The sequence below is a fragment of the Hippoglossus hippoglossus genome, chromosome 23, assembly GCF_009819705.1.
Source record: "Hippoglossus hippoglossus isolate fHipHip1 chromosome 23, fHipHip1.pri, whole genome shotgun sequence".
NCBI lineage: Eukaryota > Metazoa > Chordata > Actinopteri > Pleuronectiformes > Pleuronectidae > Hippoglossus > Hippoglossus hippoglossus.
This window is the reverse complement of record NC_047173.1, coordinates 10,406,296-10,426,979: the sequence shown is the minus strand read 5'-3', so window position 1 is coordinate 10,426,979 and position 20,684 is coordinate 10,406,296. Positions and strand designations below refer to the sequence as shown.

At 40.5% G+C, this 20,684-nt stretch overlaps 1 long non-coding RNA gene across 1 annotated transcript in view; it reads right to left on the bottom strand.

The window, feature by feature from the left end:
- The window catches only part of LOC117757565, a 41,939-nt gene extending 21,834 nt beyond the window's left edge, over nt 1-20,105 (bottom strand). The window contains exons 1-2 of the long non-coding RNA XR_004613149.1: nt 19,947-20,105; nt 11,984-12,063 (exon numbers count right to left, since the gene is read on the bottom strand). This is a non-coding gene — a long non-coding RNA (uncharacterized LOC117757565). The remainder of the gene's footprint in view (nt 1-11,983; nt 12,064-19,946) is intronic.
- Nucleotides 20,106-20,684: the final 579 nt, after the last annotated feature.

Genomic DNA, 20,684 nt, shown 5'->3' with positions numbered 1-20,684 from the left:
CTTTGGACTCTTCCTGTTCTTTTCCTAGTAGTGTTTCACCATTGAAAGATTTTGGACATAAGAAATGTATTTTTATTCCTTTATCCCATATATTCTGTATAATTTTGTGAAGTATAGTCTTTTATTTGTATATTTTGTATAGTGTGTTTCATGCCTGATACCTTGCTAATGTAACAAAGGAATTTCCCAGTTTGGAAACCCATCCATTCATCTCAACACTTTCATTCCAAAGCCAATTGGTTCCTATCTAACGACTTCAAAAAGCACAGGTCCCAAATATATAGTTTAGCTTTAAGTTAACTTAAACTCTGAATTTGTTGGGGACATTTTCAGCCATGCATTGCTCTGACTGAGCAGCAGAACAGTGTATGTGGGATTGATGAAAAACAAAATATTGCGTAAGCTTATTATAATTTAGATGAGATTGTAAAGTCTTAAGAAAACAAGGGAGCCCTATGTTTCTGATGGGATCAATTCATTGTTGGTTTTCATGAAATAAGAGAAACATGGCACGTCACCACATCACAAAATCAATATTTGTACGTGGAGTATTTTCGAGACCATTAGTAGAGCAACACCAATATTTTCTTGTAATATCTTTTATAAGTGTCTTTTCATCGCACTGCACATCCCAGAGTTCACCTTTCAGTCACACAGTGCCTCCTCGTCTGCTGTCTTTCTTTTGGGGATTTTTCTTCTGATAAACTTTCTGTGCGCAGTTTGCCAGCGTGAGTTCCCTCCAGGTGCTCTGGTTCCTCACGCAGTCCAAAGACAGGCAGGTTTGACTTTGGATAATTGGAGGCACTAAATTGCCTTTTTCACAGCAGACGTCTTGACTCGACTATGGTTTCAACAAAAAACATTTGATAGTTTACTGAGAAGTGCTTCATAATTAAATGTTTTAGACACTAAAGAATTACCAAGTGTCACTGACAGGTACATGTGTTCCATTAGCCGTTTTCTGACATGACCTGCAAGTAAAATCTGGACAATTTGGTCCGGACTTTGTCTTTCACACATGCACAATGCAGCAGGAGGTTCTCTGCACAGACATGTTCACAACAGCAACAAATCCTCTGCATTATTTAGGTGAGGGGTGGGTCAATTTTCCAGTAAGTTAGCCTTGAATTAATTACCTGTTGCCATTAAAACGGGCTGAAACATCACGATTGACGGCTGAGACTGACAAACGATTGGTCGAGAGCGTGTATCAGCCAGGCCTCAATTCAGCGGCTCCATCTCCCAATCGTTACTGCGCAAGATGGCGGCATTAGTGGGGTTATTTTAGCTTCATTTCTGGATAGTGGGAGGAAGTGGACACACGTTGTCCATACAGTCTATGGGTGGTGCTGTGAGCTAACATGTCTCAGTTTAGCATGTTAGCATGCCAACATTTCAGTCCAACAAACCTAGCTACCCCTAGAGCCGGGCTTATGCTAGCATGGCTAATACATAGAAACCACCTTTAAATGCTGTCTAATGGGGACCGACCAGCTTTTATATTGGTTGTTATAATAATAGACATTTTGAAAGAAGGAAGAATAAACACAAGAGTATTTTCGAACCAAACTTTCGATATTTCTTTGTTATGTTTGGATTTGCAGGCAAAGCTCAATCTCCAGCCCACTGTAAAACTCTCTTCGGTGTCTCCCACAGTGTAACACAACATTGTCAGAGAAATAATTCCACTACCAGCTGCATGCGACAAACATAACCATTGTGCGCCGCCGCTGGTTAATTCGCGGCTTTGATGGATGCTGAATCAAGGCCGTCGCTGCAAGCACAGAAGAAACCATGGCAATTAGAAAAGCCCTGTGTGTGAGAGTTGGCTGCTGCATGCACCGCTGGGTATAAATGAGTCTAGCAGCCTGGGCAACGTAGGCAGGGCTTTAACACAACACCACAGACACGCCTAAGACTCCCATTGTGCCTCGCACTAATCCATTTCCACCCTAACAAGCTGCTGCCTCCGAACCCAGCCATCCAACCACAAGCCTATCCACCGTCTGCTGGGCTTGGTTCAGCTCCAGTATCCTGACTTTCGGCAGCCATTTTAAGCTTCCTCTGGCAACACTTGTCCACCGCTGTGTTGAAACAAAGCTGTAATGTTTCTGCACCGAAGGGCTGCTACTGTACTTGTTTGAATTCATGTGTTCACTGTGGCTTTTACTGAACCCCGCGTCGATTCATCCGTTTCTGATTTACACATCAAAATTGAGAGTCTCACATCTCAGAGGAAATGAAAACACATTTACATAAGATTTTGCATTGCAGAAGTGTACGTTTTCACATTGGACTGATAAAGCATAAAGGAGAATTATTTACTAGATCAGAAAAGTCTGAATTATACCCAATCTATAGTCAAAAGCTGTCCTCCGCATCACCTTCAAGTTTTGTTGTTTTTCTCCCTCATGCGCTGCATTTTGATTACTTCTATAACCTCCAGATATTTACACTTTTCTTAGAGCGTGGAGACTTTTTTTTTTTTTTTTTTTTAGGATAAGAATTATAAACAGCTAGAACAAAATGCAAAATGCCCCCCCCTTTGTGCTAATAAAATAGCCGAGACACACCATAGAGAAATCAATGTGAACAGCACAATTTATTGTCCTTGCAGCCAACAAGATTACCTCAGGTGAAAAGAGCCGAGTAGCCCAAAAATTAAAAAATTAAAAAGAGCATCCAATGCCCTTTTGTTTTTGCCTGTTTTAACAACATTTTTATTAAAGTAAATAAGTAAACGAAGGAGCCACAGTTTCATTCCGTGTAATCTACAACTTTTTAAACAAAGTGTGGTGTACATCTTCCCGGTGGCCCATCTTATCCCACCTGTTATCAAGGTGACAAACTTCCCTGTGGGCTCGAGCACCGACGGCACAGAGACACTGGGTGTGATGAGATAAAATGATGTAGGAGGGATGAGAAATGTGATTTCCGAGGTATGCAGGGGGTGGGGGACAGCTTCAGGTGACTCAGCAAAGTGAGACGTCTATAAAATGTGATGTCTGAAGAGCGGGATTGTTTTGCTGTTACATCTGTTCAGTCTCATGGTGATTTATGTAATACGGGACAGGTGTCATTAAAATATTCTGTGAAAAAGGCTGTTTTGCTACAGTGCTGCTGTATTTACAACAACAACAGGAAGGTATGGAAAAGTGTGAATAATAAGAACAGTGTTGCCTACATGAAAATAAGTTAAAGTATAAATCACAATGCGTGTTTCTGAAAAATTTGAGATGTGAATTTCAAACACAAGCTGTCATTTTGTTTGAGATTAGGCAGAGGCCAGTTCAACTCAGTGTTTCCTCAGCAGTTTGCAATGTATCTCAGTTTAAAGAAAACAATCTAAAAGTATAGAAAGACAGCATTGACACTGTCACCATTACAATATTATTATTTGTATAAATATATTTGTATGCAGTTACTGAATCTCATTATTGTAAAGTTGCACAGTTTAATCAGTAAAAGTCGGTTTTCTCTTTTGCTGGAAGAAACTGTAAAATGAATCTGTGCGTTGCCACTGAGGCGTTTGAGAATCACATTAGTGATATACTGGCTTTCTATTTTAAAAATATGACTCATGGTCAGGCTTAAGGTAATGTACAGTCAATTATTTAAAATGAGATTATAAAAAACGGAAGCAGGCAGAGTTTTAAATTGTATTTCCTGCACGGCCATGCAATTTCTCTTTAAAAATCCAAATGAGACCAGAACATTCATGTGTCAAACGCCACAGGGAAGATAAAAGATGTGTGCTAGGCCTGAATACAGTTGAAATATGGTTTTATAAATGTCCTATATTCTGTTATAGAGCCCCCTTTAGTTGAATAGAGTGAGTAACTGGTTGAAATGCCCCTTTAGCGAGTTTTAAATCCATAAACACCTGTTAATCTTGTGTCTTTGTTTATCTGCTTCAACAAAATGAAAAATGAATGAGCAAACTTTGAAGAAGTCAATAAGCACTATCGTGCTAAACAGATACCAGAGCATTAATGTGACATATTTTTGCCTCACATTTCACAGCTGCTCGTGCGACTCTGAGCTCTTCAGTGTCGGTCCGTTCAAAGTAAATGGTTCTCGGCACAAAGGCAGACACGGAGAATATGAACCGAATAAACTCCAGACAATAAAAAACGCAGCACATCACTGACTGCTGGGCCCGAGCTACGCATGGGGGGGCTTATTGGTTTAATTCTCAAAATACACTGAGATGGAAGACTGCATGCGAACAAACAACTGAAGGGGCTGTTTGTGCATGTTTACGTGTCTCTGCCATCTTTTCCGACACGTACAGCAGGCCTAGTGCAAATATTAGCACTGCAGCTATTGGGAAGCAATCTGGCTGACACCATATTGTTTGGGTTTTTTGTGCCGAAGCTTCAGTAAACAGAGCTGAACAGACACTGAATGTTGCCTCTGTTGTTTTGCTGCTCCAGGAGAGTTTGTGCTGGTAATGAGCTGTAAGTTCAATGGCTGCCATCCTCGCTGTCGCTATGCCTTGGCTGGCTTGTGCGGCGCATTGGAACAATGGCATCATTTGTGTGCCGTTTCAGTTGAATGTCATTTTGTTTGGAGCCGGTGCACAACAGCACGGAGGGTGGCATGTTGGAGGGAACCCATTACATCTGGGTGGCAGCTAATCACCTCCTCTGCCTTTTAATTCCTGTATAACCTGTTTTTAGTTAGCTTTAGTCATTGTGTCAATACTCTTTACATTTATTACATTCAGCAAACAAATTGTGTTGTTTAGAGTGGAAGCCATTGTTGTCATTGGACAAGATAATACAACGAAATGCTGAGCGCTACTCCTGATCAGTGTCAGACTTTGTTCAGCGTTGAGTTAAATTGAAGAAATCAGATTGTGTGAAGAGTTTGTTGGTGGAATTAAAACTCCTGTGGTGTGTCAAACGTGTTACTGCAGGAAAAATCTGATTTCAACTGGACCTTTCAGAGCAATCGTGTTGTATTGGATTTAAAGCGATTAGCAACAAAACAATTGCAGCCCTGTAGCTGTGATTGATGACAACAAGGGAAACCAATTCAATCTGGGGAGTTTATACTGATAAGAATAAGGGCTTATGTTCTACAGTTGGTTTTTAAGCCTCTTTCTAATATTTTTTGGACTAATTTGACCATTTTAGGGGCATAATCAAAGAAATTAGGAATTCTCCACCAGAATTATGTCGCTGGCACCAGACGATAATTTCAAAGGATGAAAATTGAAAGAAATTAAAGTGAAGCAAGAAAGTGACAATATAAAAGTGTGGGGTTTTTAGTCAGTTTGGTTGTTGGTCAGATCTTCTATGAATTTGTGTGCTTCAATTTAGACTCAATCAATATTTTTTAAATCCTGGCTGTCAGCAGCACAAGACTACAAATGGTTCCTTTTCAAATCTTATATTGATTGCTCCTAAAGTGAGAGCGATGGCTCATAGGAAATTATAAATGTGCAAAAATCACTTGGGGGGCTGCAGAACAACCGGTTGATTCAAGTTTTGAAATATTCTCACTACATAAACCTGTGGCAAACAAAACAACTGGCAAACTTGAAGTTAAAACTTTCTTATCAAACATTTGCCAGACAAAGAGCAATATTAGCATTTATAAGGAGTCATGTCTCTGGCCCAGTCCAATATTCCCTCTGCTGTTCCCTCTGCTTTTGGTCTCCTCCAATTCCTAAAGGGAAATGTAGCTGTAGCTGATGATAGGGGACTGGACCCAAACAATAAACAGCCTGTAACCCCAAAATAATGAGCTGAAAGAAGCTAAAGTAATCCGTAGAGCTGAGTGTAACTGTTAATAGAAACACAAATTAGTGCAAGTTCAAAGATAAGTAACAAAGACTTGACTAATTACAAGTTTGTTTTTAATAAACTTCTTTTAAAAGTGACTTTTTACTGGAACAAAATGGCAGTAGTACGTTTAATAAGACGTGCACTCTGACATCTCTGCACCGATGTATCAGTATGTCTCACACACTCACCACACAACACACAACACACAACACACAACACACACACTCTCTGTGGTCCTGCCCTTTTGAACGGATGACTCTCCCTCAGTGATAGTGCGAAGCCTCTATCTGAGGCAGGAGCGCTGACGCCTATTAGATCTATAAATCATGTTAGCCGATGGGTGAGGGGGTGCAGGGGGGTGCACTGAGAGCTCAGGGTCGTAAATCTCATTACCTGACTGCTGACAACCCCCCCCGTCTCACCCCCCCCCGTCTCACCCTGTCCTCAATCTCTCCCATTATCAGCTGACCTTGACCGCCAATCCAGACACTTTACACTCAATCAGGGCTGCGGAGAGGGTGCGTGTGTGCATGTGTGTGTGAGTGTGTGTTTACCTGGCATATTGGTGTCATGATATTCGGATCCCCCCCCACCCCTTTTCCCATTCCCTCTTAAATGAGGCTCTTGGATTTTGATGAAGATATCAGTTTATTCTTGCTCCTGTCAACTTGTCATAATTTTCCTTCCATCTCACTTGTCTGTCACTCTTAAAGATGAATGAATACACACACACACACACACACACACACACACACACACACACACACACACACACACACACACACACACACACACACACACACACACACACACACACACACACACACACACACACACACACACGTTATTTTTACATCATATAGGACTGAACAATCAGTGCTTCTCCGAAAACAGAAACATTTCTCATCCTTTTTAAAATTAGCAGCACAAAAAAGATGACAAAAAAAAAAGATAATTTAACTGTGAATTCCATGAAATGAGTTTTTTCTTTTGTTGGTCAGAATAAATCTTACGGCTCTAGACGTTTTATTTCTTGTCTGTACTGTGGTGTGTGAACAGATGCTTCGTCCCTCAGTACTGGTTGACTGAGACAATCTCCAAGCTGCTGTGACATGCACATCATGGTTCATTTACAGTCTAATGACTAATGTAGAAACACAGACCTGTGACTGCGTAAAGCTGTTTTTTTTTCCTCATGTAAACTCCAGACAATGTCTACACAATCAGGTCTGGACATTGTTTGGAGTTGCCCTTTCACACATGCCGTGCACCACTGGAGATCGTCTGTGATTCATTCTCATCTACTAGAAAAAACTCTGTTTGGTTTGGGGGGTGCCTGTAGTTAGAGTGGGGAGCAAGCAAGGGAGCAGGACATGACGCAAAAACTGCACTCCTGAAATTGCAGTAATTTGTTTATAACAACACAACAGAGGTATTCCCATTTGCATCTTCATGGAAACTTGTGCAACTGGTTTTGAGATTCCAGAGCCAACATTTTTTAATAAACATTATTTTAACCATGCAAGCGACACAGTTTTAGTCTCTTTGGACTGAAATACAACTCAGAAATTCATGGTTCCCACAGGATGAACCTTACTGACTTAAGTGATCCCTGGACCCGCCCATTGATGCTAATAATGAAATGCATCATAGCTGCTAAATATCAGCATGTTAGCATTGTTCTTGTGCGTATATTAGCATAATGTTGTTAGCATTTGGCTCAAAGTACTCAGCCTCACCAAGCAGCTAGCATGGCTGCAGACTTTCTTATTTAAATTATTTTTTTGACTTTGAATCAGATCTGCAAGTACAAAGCACAACTGTCTTGAATGTAATTTATCAAAATCAAGATGAAAATATGAAATTATACTGTGTCAAGCATCATTTTATAATGTCAATAGGTTGCAAAGCCTGATATTTTTAATATTATACTAAGTGGTATTATACCACTTGTTGACTTTTTTTTAAACCTCACACAACCTGTTTGGAAAAACCGTACTTAGATAATTATGTGGGTGAAAAAAGTCAATTTGAATTTAAATTGGAGAGGCAGAATAAATGAGGGGAACACATTCCCACCAGAAATATTGTAATTACATGGCCTGTGCTTTGCCAACTGCACGCTGCTACTCCCTGTTTTACAATGGAATGGCATATTACTGTTGTTCATGAAAAAAAAATGATTCAGTTGAACTTGCAGTGATTTTCTGCTTTGCACAATTTCAGCCAGCACCTCTTGGCTCTTTCTCTGACTCCGAGTAAAGCTCATAACTTTACACCTGTTGACACCACGAGTCTGCACAGATGCGCCGAGCTTGGACGGATGTGGAGGCTGCGCCGCTGCCAACAATCACAGCTCGTACTACGGAAATATTTCCTCTTGGCAGCCACGGCTACATAAACTTGGCAAAACTTTGAGAAACAAAAAAAGTCCCATGCAGGTCACACCGGGTGAAATGTCTTTTTGTTGTGTAAATCAAGCCTCTGGCACTGCCCTTGGTCTCTCTGATGGTTGTCTGAGATCTCCTACTGTGTTCACGCTACCAGCACCAGTGAAACAGACATAATGAATGTAAGACTTCCACACAGTGTCTGGCGCTGCTTGCAGTCTCCATATTTCTCCCACTTTCTGTCTGTTGTCCATTCCTCTCCTTCCTCCCTCCTCCTCCTCTCTCTCTCTGTACTTTCTCAGCGACTCGCCCTGTCAGAATCTCACTTGTAAAAACAGATATTTCACAGCACGTCACCTCAGGAAACACAGTAGTGTGTCCTTATGTAAGCAACTGTCTTTTAAAGAAACAGAAATTATCTTAACGCTGACACAAAAATGTGTTCAATCAGAATTAATTAAACTGAAATCAGCCCTGTGTAGAAGGGGGGGATAATTCAGTGTGCAGCCTATTTCTCCGTTCAACATTTCTTCAACTCTTTTGCTGCCTCCTCGCATGCATCTTAATGGGTTTTCGTGCCTGGAGCAGATTCAAGGCCGGAGCGGGGATCTGCTGCATTGTGGTATATCTGGCTGCTTCAATAATAACTCATATGACAACACTCTCGGCTATCACACAGCCCCCAAACTATCAGTGTTCCACCACTGTGCCTTTGAGAAGACACGTTCAACCTGAATAATTTAGCCGCAGTAGTCAGTGAGCGAGTTCGCCCGGAGGAGGTTCCTGAAAAGTGCATCATGTTCCCCTCCAGGCACAATACATGGGCTGGTGACAGCTTCAGTCATGTCTGAGAGCTGAGGATGTGCCCAACACTAATCACTTGTAAATCCAGGTGTATCACAGTGTAATGGAGAACATGACTCTGAGGATGAGGGTCTCTGTGTTCCCCGATACTAACGAGGAAGTCGATTCGGAAATATTTCAATGCAACAAATGGAGAAATACAGAATACCAGTGAATGATCTTATATTCAGTAGATATATGTACACGCCTGTGTGGATCGGGTCTATGCATGGAAGGAGGTTATGGAAAACTGAAGGTCGCTGACTCATACCCGCAAAATTCAAATAATAAATCATGCAGACCTGCAGGTAAAGCAGCTGATTGGTTGATCCAGCTCATGTTGGAATTTGAAACAAAAAGTCACCTACCTAAGTCAATTGTCACTATATGTCTCTATAGAGAGACATGTGCATCCAGTAAAACATCCGGATGATACTCTGCTATCGTAGTGTACTTCCACCTTTTCCTTCATATCAAAGGCGATGTTGGAAACTTTCTCAAAATCTGCTCATCCCCAAAATTTCGACAATCCACTAATCGGCTCCTCAACAACACACCCACCAAGTTTCAAATTGACTGGATAAGTGGTTTAAGATCTAAATACAACTTTTTACAGCAAATTATAACATGATTATTATACAACTTTTAAAACGTTCAAAAATAGATCTTTACACTGAGTTTATTAGTCAAATCATCTGTATTCCATTCCTTCCTGGGGCGATGCTATCATGCATCAAGCCGACGGCTAGATTCATGCCAATCAAATAATAACAATAACAAAAATAATAGCATTATCTCCCATTTGTCCTCTATCTGTGACACACACTCAGTGTCCTGTTCCGCTCTGTAACGCTCCCAGGACCACCTGAGGGAACCACATCACAGGTTTGTTTTTCCTGTATCTGCTCCATCAGAGAGCAGCAGGCCTCATTAGTGTGTGGCCCCTGTAGGGTCCCGGGGCCCCGCAACCCACCGAGCCAACCTCCAGTCGCCCCTTGGGCTCTGAGCCGCAAACACAACAAATCACTGGAACAAAAACGCGTACTAGCATCCCTAATGCCCGAATCTTTACACTTCAAAAACACAATTATGCTAATGCCAGGAATCATTTGCCATTCCTGCTCTGATTTAATGCAGCCTTTTAGTGGGGAAAGCTAATTAGAGGCTTTAATTAACATGTGCGACACAAACTGAAGAGAAGTGCGAAGGAGCCTGTCGATCATGGAGGAGCACAGCGAGAGCGCTGAAAGAGGGAGAGCGAGAAAGGGAAGTCTGAAAGCTATGCAAATGAGGCGAGGGAGCGCCACGGGGAGGCGTGAATCTCTGCCGCTACAGCAGTTTCTGTAAATATCACCGTGACCCGTAGACGGAGTGGAGTCATCTCATTAACACAGATTGGAAAGTGTCACCAGAACTCAGCCCACGAGGGTCAGTGCTGATACGATTCAACCTGCGCTCCGTGAGGGTGACATCATTAAAAACTGTGGCAAAACGCGGGATTTAAGAGCACGGTCAGTAAAGCAAATAACTTATTCCACTCACATCATCTTTTCCGGTATAACTACCAGAGGGTGGATGGTGCAGTGCATTGCTGGACACTGCTGTGCCTCTATTGCTGCAGAATACATGCTGCCTGATGCATATTGTGATTGCATTTCACACAGTGAGCGTGCAAGTGTTTGTAAATTAAAAGGAAACAAGCCGACACAGGAGTCATCCCATTAACACCGATTGTGTGGTGAACTCTGCATTATTGTTGCACTAGTTGAGCCCAGGATATCATCATCATTACAACAGGTAGATACAGAGAGTGAAAATAATCACCTCGGCTTTTTGCAGCACAGCAGTTCTCCCCCGGAAAATAAACTAGGCCTCAAAAATAGAAAATAGGAAAAGTCAAGGAAATGTGCCGATTAACTACTTGGATTTTCTTCTGTTTTGACTTAAATTCACATTTTCACTGCTTCTGCTGCACTTTAATATCCAATACCCAGACATTTTAGGGCTTTATTCATTTCTCCTTTTTATTAATTAAAGCACCTCCTGTGCTAATGGTTCATTTTGGAGTTTCAACAAAATTCTGCAGCTGGGGAGGATGTAATTTCCATAATAGATAGTTCTGCTTTTAAACTATAACCTCCTGATTAGTCAGATATGTATTACTGGGGAATGACTTCAACAATTTTAACCATTCTCTGAATAGTATTTTCCATTTCTTATAAAAGTCATTTTCAGGCAACTGTAAAGTTTTATAAATTAACTTTAATTCGTTTTTGCACATTTGATCAAGATACTTAGTCACAATTTTGTTTGGTTGATTTGGTCTGAACAACAATGCTCATTTAGCTTTATTATATTCCATTAAAATGTCAATTTTTTCTATATTCTGAAGGAAATAGTAATTAAGGGCTGTGATCTGTGAGACTCTGCAGTAGAAGTCTTGATGCTTCTACTTTGCTGAATCTCTCAGTGTTGCTATCTGTCCACATGGCTTCAGTCCAGTAGAGGCTCCTGTGGATTTCCCCTTGGGGATCAATGCAGCAGCGGGGGGTGAAAGAAGCGAAACCTGCAGCTTCTCTGATAGATACATGTGAACCACTTTAAAATGGAGAGAACCGTCCAGATAAGTCCTGAAGTATTGATCATCTCTAAGTTTCTGACCTACTTGGTGTACTTTTACCTCGAAGTCCACACTCTAATTCCCTATTCACGGATTAAGTCAGCAAATGTATCATTCATATTAATTGATATACAGACGAGTGCTGAAACAGGGACGTAATGAATACATAAGCAGAGCACTCCAGTTATAAAACTCTATATATACACTGAAGGATAGCTTCTCTTGTCCCGACACATCGAACACGGCTCCACCTCATAACGTCTGATCTTAACTTGGGGCTAGCATCCATCACTTCACGGATCTTGAGGAGAGACAGTACGAACAGTGAGGCTTACCTGTGTGTTCAGGACAGTCGGTTCTCTGACAGGTTCGGTCACAGCGGAACACGCTTCACGGCACATCGTGTCTCCTTGACCTGCAACGAGATGTGCAAAATGGTTGGAAAAATTCACCGCTGCTACAGCATCCAGACGGATTACAGTTTAGTCATTTTAAGAAAGAATGAACATTTGTGACTCATGCACTGAAACATTAGGGCGCAGGGCGAGTTGGGCTTCTGTTACATGCAGTATTCAGATGGTATTTTTCTATCCGCATATACAACTAATGCACTCAGTGTTTACACCAGCTTATTGCTATGGTGTGGATTTCTATCAGCTTCAAAGTGAACGATAACAGTATCTGTTGTGTTATGCCCCAAGTGGCCAAAAGGGGAATCGCAGCTATTGTAATCCCTTGACTTGTCCATCTTACATTTGTGAAGCTGCTGGTCAGATTTTCACTCTGAATTATTCATGCAAAAACCTTAAAACAATACACTACAAAGTCTATTACAAATGATTATAATAAAACTTTTGTTACTGTGTTTTAGAGTGTATTTCTAATTGGGCCCTAGAGCTAAAAGTGGAAACCTTGATTTTCAAGGATCAGGATTATTTCATGTTTGCTGTGTGTTTCTACTTCAACAACATGTATTAATGAGCAGTTTTTCATCAACGTGTATCCTGTTGATTCATCTATGAATCAAATATTTAGCACCAGTTGTTCGGCACAGCTAACGTCTGCAGTCGTAAGAGACAAACAAGGTGCTCTTGTATATAAACACCCAGATTTAACAGTGTGGCAGGGTAACATTCATATTCACTTCGGAGCATCTCGCTCAAGGTCACCGACTATTAAGTAGTCGGCCCATAAAATATGTTTCTCAATAATATGATACAGCAGAAACCTCTTTGCCTGAGGACATTAGGAGGAGATGAGCTCAGAGTCTAGAAAAAAACAAAAAATCCCATCTGTCTTTAAAAGGACAACTTTTCAGCAGTAGTGGAATGTGACAAAGTCAATTATACAAATTATTTCTTATCAGTGAAAATAATTCTTGTTTCCAACTGCATTTGTTTGTTAGTTACTAGGATTACACAAAAACAAATGATGGACTTCAACTAAACTTGGAAGGATTAGTAATGGGTCATGAAAGAGCAAATACAATTTTGGTGCTGTATCAGGATCCATGATTTTTTTTTACTTTCTTTAACATTTTTGTTGAATAATTGATGGATCTTAATTTAAAATAATGATATCGGGGGCTGATATCCAAGTAAGAATCTGGATCTAGAGAATATAAATGAGGTTTCATGAGGCGACTTGTTGGGTCTTGGCGGAGGTGTGAACTCTACTTGGTGCCATTCCAGGTTTTACCTGTGGCCCTAATAGTTGGAACTTTGTAACTTTATGTACATTTTGCTCACATTATTACATTTTGAATTCTTGACATATTTATTAATTTAGTTTAACATACAGTGATACTTAAGATCTGAATACTTTTTTATTATAGCCTCCTAAGTTTAAGGAAGATAACCCAAGTTCATATTCAGGTCATGGACCTGCGGTGCAATAACAACTAAAATGTTTGTATCTCTAAAGTAGATGCAGATATATGAAAAAATGAGGCCACCACGTAAAAGCGCACATATATTTCTATTAGTCCTGAAAGACAATAAAGAGAAATCTCATTATGTCGGTAAACAGTATTTCATAGCGCTCATGAAAAAATCAATATAATGTAGAGAGAGAGAGATGGAGCTGAAAAAAAGCAAAATGGTAGTGTTGCTGAGGTTGGCATCAGAGGGGCCTTTATAGTGAACTTGATTAAAAGAAAATTGCTTTCAAGTGCTCTCAGCAGGCTGGGAGGTTGAGTGGGAGTGCTCTCGTGTGCAACGCTGGTGGAGTTTCACAAACTAGGCTTTCAGGGTGAGGAAACAAGATGAAGAAATGCTTTGAAACGGCCTGAGGACAAACAATGTGGAGGCACTAGTGACACGGTGGTGCAATATTACTGCCATTATCATTTTCAATGCATTTTCATTTACATGCCATTTCCCAGACTGGTGAGATGAAATACATTCTGGCCTCAGAACTGAGTCTTTTTTCCCAGCACCCTCTGTATGATGACAAGACTTCGGGTTATTATGGAGAATTTTTTAAAATGTGTTATCTTTTATAATTTTGTGTTTTTTTTACGATTAAACTTCTGTTTTTTCATGTTGCTTCTCACTGTAACTGAATAAAAATGTCTCCAATAGTCCATGGGATGAAAAATATAAATGAAATCCCATAATTGTGGATTTTAGCTTGTTAAGTATTCACCTGACAGGAGTGTCAGACAGATGGGGTCTTCAATTTTGGAACCATCAACTTTTTGTAATTTATTCCCCCTTGAATTCAAAGTGACATCAGGAGATCAAATCCTGTGCCTGATTTCCATGAAGCGTTCACCTAATTGGCTTTTAAGGCGGGAGGAGTGGGAGCTGGTGAATAATTTAACTACTTGGTTTTAAAGTCGTCTGAGTTGAGTTAAACTTTCCTTGATTTTTTTCTTTTTTTAGAACCACTATGCAGAAATTAAATTTTCATCTGATTTGAATTTTACATTCAGTTTCTCGCCCCTGTTCTCATTAACACCTATGGTCAGGCAGGTCATGTATGAAGCGAGCTGCAACACCAAAGAGATTCTAACATACAGCTGTAGCTCTCACGGTGTTGAAGAAGAAAACAGACTCAAAACAATGAACTCTGAATTATATTCACCCCCATCTTCACCCTAAAAGCATATTCATCTTTGTTTGTTTGCTTTATGGGTCGAACTGATCAAAGAAACCTTCGAATAATGAGGATTATTCACTTTCATTTCCCTGCACTGGATTTACTTTGATACACACTGGTTTAGCACACAAACATGTTCACTGTATCTGAACATCGTCTGAAATGCATTAGCATATGCACTGTAGCACAGTAAACAATGATCCCTCAGAGATTTAACAACAAATAGGCTTCTTAGTGAATAATTTAAAGTGTTTAATGAGTTTATTTCCCCAAACATACTGTAAGCGTGTTTGCTCTTTTGTCATTGTGGTTGTTATTGTGTTAATTTTGTTGATATTATTAACAATTGGAGAGGCCAGATAAATTAAGTTTGAATAAACTGCACATTTGTTGAAATGTTTTCTCGGCAAATATGAGTTTCAGTTTTATAATGAAAGATCTTAATATCCTGATATAAAGAGCTTACGTATTAAATTTTACATTAAAAGTTGGTAATTGTAAAAATTTGACTTGTAATTACTGAGATTTTAATGAGAAGATTGACACCATACATTCACATCTGCATGTTAAATATTAAGCTGGAGCAAGCGGCAGTTAGCCTAGCTTAGCATAAAGACTGGAAACAAAGGGAAACAGGTAGCCTGGTTTGTTCAAAAGTAACACAGTCCACCTACTACCACCTACGAACCTCACCTATTAAATCCAACCATTCTTTTTAAAATACAATATCCAACTTCGGCCGACTCAATTAAACAATAACCAAATCATGTTCACAGATGAGGTAATGTATTAAAGTTGAATTCACATTAAATGGAAATTATTAGTCGTGTTCCATTACGAGCGACTATTACAAACAGTGGAAGGAAAAAGCAGCCGACTGGCCAACTGGCGAGCAGTGTGTTGTTCCTTCATCATGTCATTTGCCCCAGAAGTTAAAGGAGAGAAACGATCTTGAGTAAAGTTTGTGATTTCTGTTCAGTTTGAACATTGTTGTAAAGTCAACAAGAAGTCAACAAAAATACGGTTTATGACATAGGTCTAGTTGCTTTTAGACATTTTAGTGAAGAATTGTTACATATTCTCTCTTTATGTTGGAGAATCTTTTAATTTGAAATCCAAGAGATTTTTATTCAGCCTCTGAGCTGAAGCTGACAGCAGCCCGTAGTGACTTGGCATTCGACAGGACATGTAGCCCACAGACAGACACGGAGACGAGACGGGACACTTCAGTGACCACGCTCAGATGGGTGAAATTCCCCGGTCCAACAAACTCATCCCACACGATCGATGGCTGCTGTGACAACGGCCCCTCTCGTCACAGGCTGGAGAACAAGCTGTTGTTGAAGGTCTGAGAATGGTAGATAGGCCCCGGAGGGGAGGCTTGATTTATGAGCCAGAGTCAAGATGGAGGCACGGCCGCCCACGTACTGTAGACGGCCTTCCTGCAGCATCAGTCTCCCTCTCCCTGCCTGCCTGCCTGCCACTTTACTGGTCCTCCCTCCAGTGCCCATTTGCCTGCCTGTTGACAGCAGCAATGGGCTGGAATGATATATCACTCAGGGAAAAACCCAAACATTTCATTGAGTTCTTTACTTTAAGTTTGATGCTGAAATCCTACATGACACCTTTACCTGGTTTTATTTATTTCTTTACAAACTTGATGTTCAGATAGATAATGTACGAGCAGCTCTAAATTTAACATGCCACAGCTGTCTGCCACTGGGAGGAACAAACTGGTGAAACTCAGGAGGTTAACTGTGTAACCTCCCTGAGGAGAAACACACAAGGAATTACTTTGTGGAGGACATATCACCCTCAGGTGATCATATGCACTCAGCGGTATCGGTCGTGTCAGACGTTAGGCAGAGAAGAAAACAAATATATCAGATGGTTCAGAATCTGCAGAATCAGTGGGGGTGATTTAGACTTGGGGATTTTGTTCTCATATTTCAACTGATTTCAGATAAGAGCAGAAATATTGCACAGCACACAGAGAAAAGATGGTTTTGTTTTTCTGTATCAGTCTTAGATTTATAGACTTGTGCGTTCCCACAGACACTATCTCCACAGACTCCTAGGCCTGTGACAAAAAAAAAGATCTTTTAAAAATCAGCAATTAATTTTTAGATTAACTGGGGGGGTTTTTAAGTAATAAAATGTCACAAAATCATGAAGAAATGTCCAAAGCCCAAAGATATTCAATTTAAAATATGATACAAAAAAAAAAAAACGAAGTGCAGTAAATCCTTTTCAATCGACCTCTTACCTTCAGAAATTGGGTTTTACATGAAAAGAAGTCATACAGATAAAGTGAGATTTAAGTATTAATCTTATAAAAAAATTATCAAATCTACTGGATTTGTCTTGAAACTTTTACTTAAATGTTAAGAAATACCTTATTAGTACATGTTTAGGACTCCAAGTATTTTAAAAGCAAAAATACTTATCAATTATTAAAACAGAAGCCAATCAATCAATTTTCTGAAAGGCAACTAATTGCGTCGTGGTCCATACATTTTACTTGTTTAAAATCCTCTTTAATAAATATATAAGCTTTTGGACTTGGTTGATGTTGATGTGGGAGTTGATATAGGACTTTGGATTTGTAGTATTGTTATGACACACTCACTGTAAAGTACATTTTTGTCAGTAAAGCAGCAGCAGAATCATAAAAGTGAAATATAGACGGAGCCCAAATGGCGTTTGAAACACCTTTGAGAAATCGGATCTGTCGTGAGCATGTTCAGCACTTGACCACATATTCTGGCGATGTTCTTCCCAGCCCGGCGTACAGTTGCACTCCCATCCCCCTCTTTAATTTATCGGGCTGCTGTTGAGCGAGTGAAGACACCCTGCCTCCATCTCTCTCCTGAGCCGTATCAATATTCATGGGTCTGCCGGGTGCGTTTGTGCGATGGCTGTCTCATTAGCCTTTGATCCCCTTGCGCGAGCCTTGTCGGAGCGTTGCTGCGCCAACAACAGAGCGGCGTTTGAAGTGCAGAGAGAACAGCTGCTTGCATTGATCTCCATATACTTTCTTTGCCATCCACATGCCCGTCCACAGACGCACAGATGCTGCCCACAGGCACATGAATTCATGCATCTACTGTAGGGCTACACTTTGGTACAGTCTGACCTCTGCAACACTGCAACTACTGCAGACGCACCCTGTTCACAACTGTTTTAGAGCATGTAATGTCATATATATATATATATATATATAGAACAGAAACAAGTCGACGATTAATCGATATTGATAAGCGATTAATCTGCCTTTAGACTTCTAATCTAAAAACCTAGATCTAATATCGTTGAGTTTTGGACGGTTGGTCGGAAAGAACAAGAACCCTGAAGAAATCACATTCGACTCTGGAAACCTGAACTGACTTAACATTGTTCTGACATTAAATTAATCGATTTATCACGACAATTGGCAGATGAACAAATAATTGTCCTCAATAATAACTTGCAAGAGATTAAAGCAAATCTACAAATGATATGTCATCTCATTCTAGGCATGTAGTAGAATAAATATTTAACCCCAAGGTCTTATCAACAGGTTTTATGCAAAACAGACCATCCCTGAATTTTTCATGCAGGGAATAAAAAAACGCAGTTTGAGCCGAGATTACACAGCGAGTATTAATGAATGTGCTGAAAATTCATATTGAGGTGTTTTCTTTTGAGGTAGAACCGGTAAACCACCAAATTATTATGCAAGTTGGAGCAAAGTGGTTTGTTAAAGGCACTTATTTGCTACCACGAGGCAGTGGAGATTATGGAAATTACAGAATTACTTGAATAGGGAATATTTTAATCCCACAAACAGTCAACAAGTGCATTTGGTTTTTTTAAATGCATTTTACAGTACAATCCACCTTTTCTTTGTGAATTACGAAGTGTAATTTTCTTTAAAAAACAGATGAAGCAGCCAAAATGACATGACATCATGTGCTCTGCAGCCACAGCACAGCTGCTGCTGCTTTGTGAAGACGCCTCTGAAAAACACACACGCTTTTTTTCACTTCTTGAATTTTACAGGAAATGCTGGATATATAAAACACAGTTCAGATTACATATCAGACTCACAAGCCAGAGTGCTTTTAAAAAGACACTGAATCTCCAAAATACTGCAATCTGTTTTTACAGGACGATTCACTTCATCTGATGTAATGTTAAGATATTTTCTGCTGTGCAGCCGCTGAGGAGAGGGTCGTCCAGCTAGTATGACATCATGACACCTGCACAAAGACAGCCCCTGCGCTAGTCCACTCAATAATTCTCCACTCTGGTCTGAGATGCTATCTGCTGCGCGGAGACCTCAGTTCAAAATGAAGACCAGGAGCTCGGCCGGGCTATTGTTCCCCTGAGGACAGGTTAGCGGATCAATACTGCGAATGTGCCTGATAACATTAGGCCGTCCTTAATGGCACTAATGAAGAGAGTGGTTGACACATACTTAGGAGACTTGGGTTGGAAAAACAGTCTGTTAGCGGCGGAGGTGGTTTGAGACATTTGTCACAGTTTAACACGTATTTTTAGAACTGGGCTGCACAGGAAACTGTATTCAGTCATTATTTCTCAGCATGTAATAAAAGATAAAAGACTATTTATTAAATTACATTAAGATTAAAAGAGCATAACCCGGCAGGAGAGAACAGTAACAGGTGCATTTGTGCAGAAAGAACATTTTATATCAATAATTTACTTCAAAAATCAACACCTGACAAAAGATGGGAGTTACAGCAAGCTTTGGTTGTGCACGTGCAAGTGAGAAAGAGAACAGAAGCTCATGGTGTTGTGTTCTGTTCTGCAAACCAACTAGATACTGAATAAAAGAACAGAAACAGCATCTGCGCCTCGTTTATGATTCAATCAACTCTTTTCTCTGTCCTTTGTAATGTCAGGTGAACGAGTCTGATTACAGGAAACGTTATCAGTCTTCAAATGTCACTGAATCTACATCTCAGCAGAATCGCTGCTGACATTTTGATAAATCAGACCCTATTTTGCACCATCTACACACACATACACACACATACACACACACTGTAAAGCCTTGTACTTGGCAGGATCTTTTCGCACACAGACTCACTACTTAACACCCTCCCAGTGCCTGACTGCTGCTGGTTCATGGTCCTGATTAAGGATAAAAAGAGGAGAGGCTCAGACGTGAGGCAGCGAGAAGTAACGTACCTCAGAGTGGACGTCTTGGTTCTTTAACTTCAGGAGCTGCTGGGATGCACCGCTGAGGCAGGACTGTCGGCTCCTTCTTCTCCTCTTCTCTCCGTGTCGCTCCCGGGATGGAGACTCAGGAGGAGAGCTGCTCCTCCGCTGCCTCCTCCCCGCCTCTGGCTCGCAATGCTACCGTCTCAACCCCTCTCACTATCATACCTCCCTCCCGTGCTGACCCCCCCTCACTCCTCCTCTCCTCTTTTCACTCCTCCCCTTTTTCTAACCTGCTCCCTCTCGTCGCTCCCTTCTCAAACTCCAGGGTGACAAAGGAAATCAGGGCTGTAATCACTATAGTTTCTGCTGCTTTGATTAAGTAGAAGCAAAATGTCACACAATTTTGGTAAAGTCCAAAATGCTAATGTAACGTTAGACAAAGAAAAAAACTATTTTTGACACTAGAAACGTGTGTTGATATTTTTGCCTGGAAAATGTGTTTAACATTGGTGTGAAACTATTGTTTAGCAAATTAGCTGATTCATTTTCTGCTCTGTGACTAATTGAGTATTTGACTGATCCTCTCAGCTCGACTCCGGTCTCAGACGATGGCCCACAAAAAGCTAAAATCGCTTCATGATACAAACAGCCGACAGAAAGAGGAGTCGTTAAACAGAGGCGGGGGAGATAGTGAAGGATTTTTAAGGTTTACGACAATTGCATGGGGCTGGAAACTGAAATCTATAGGTTGGTTCTTATATCTTG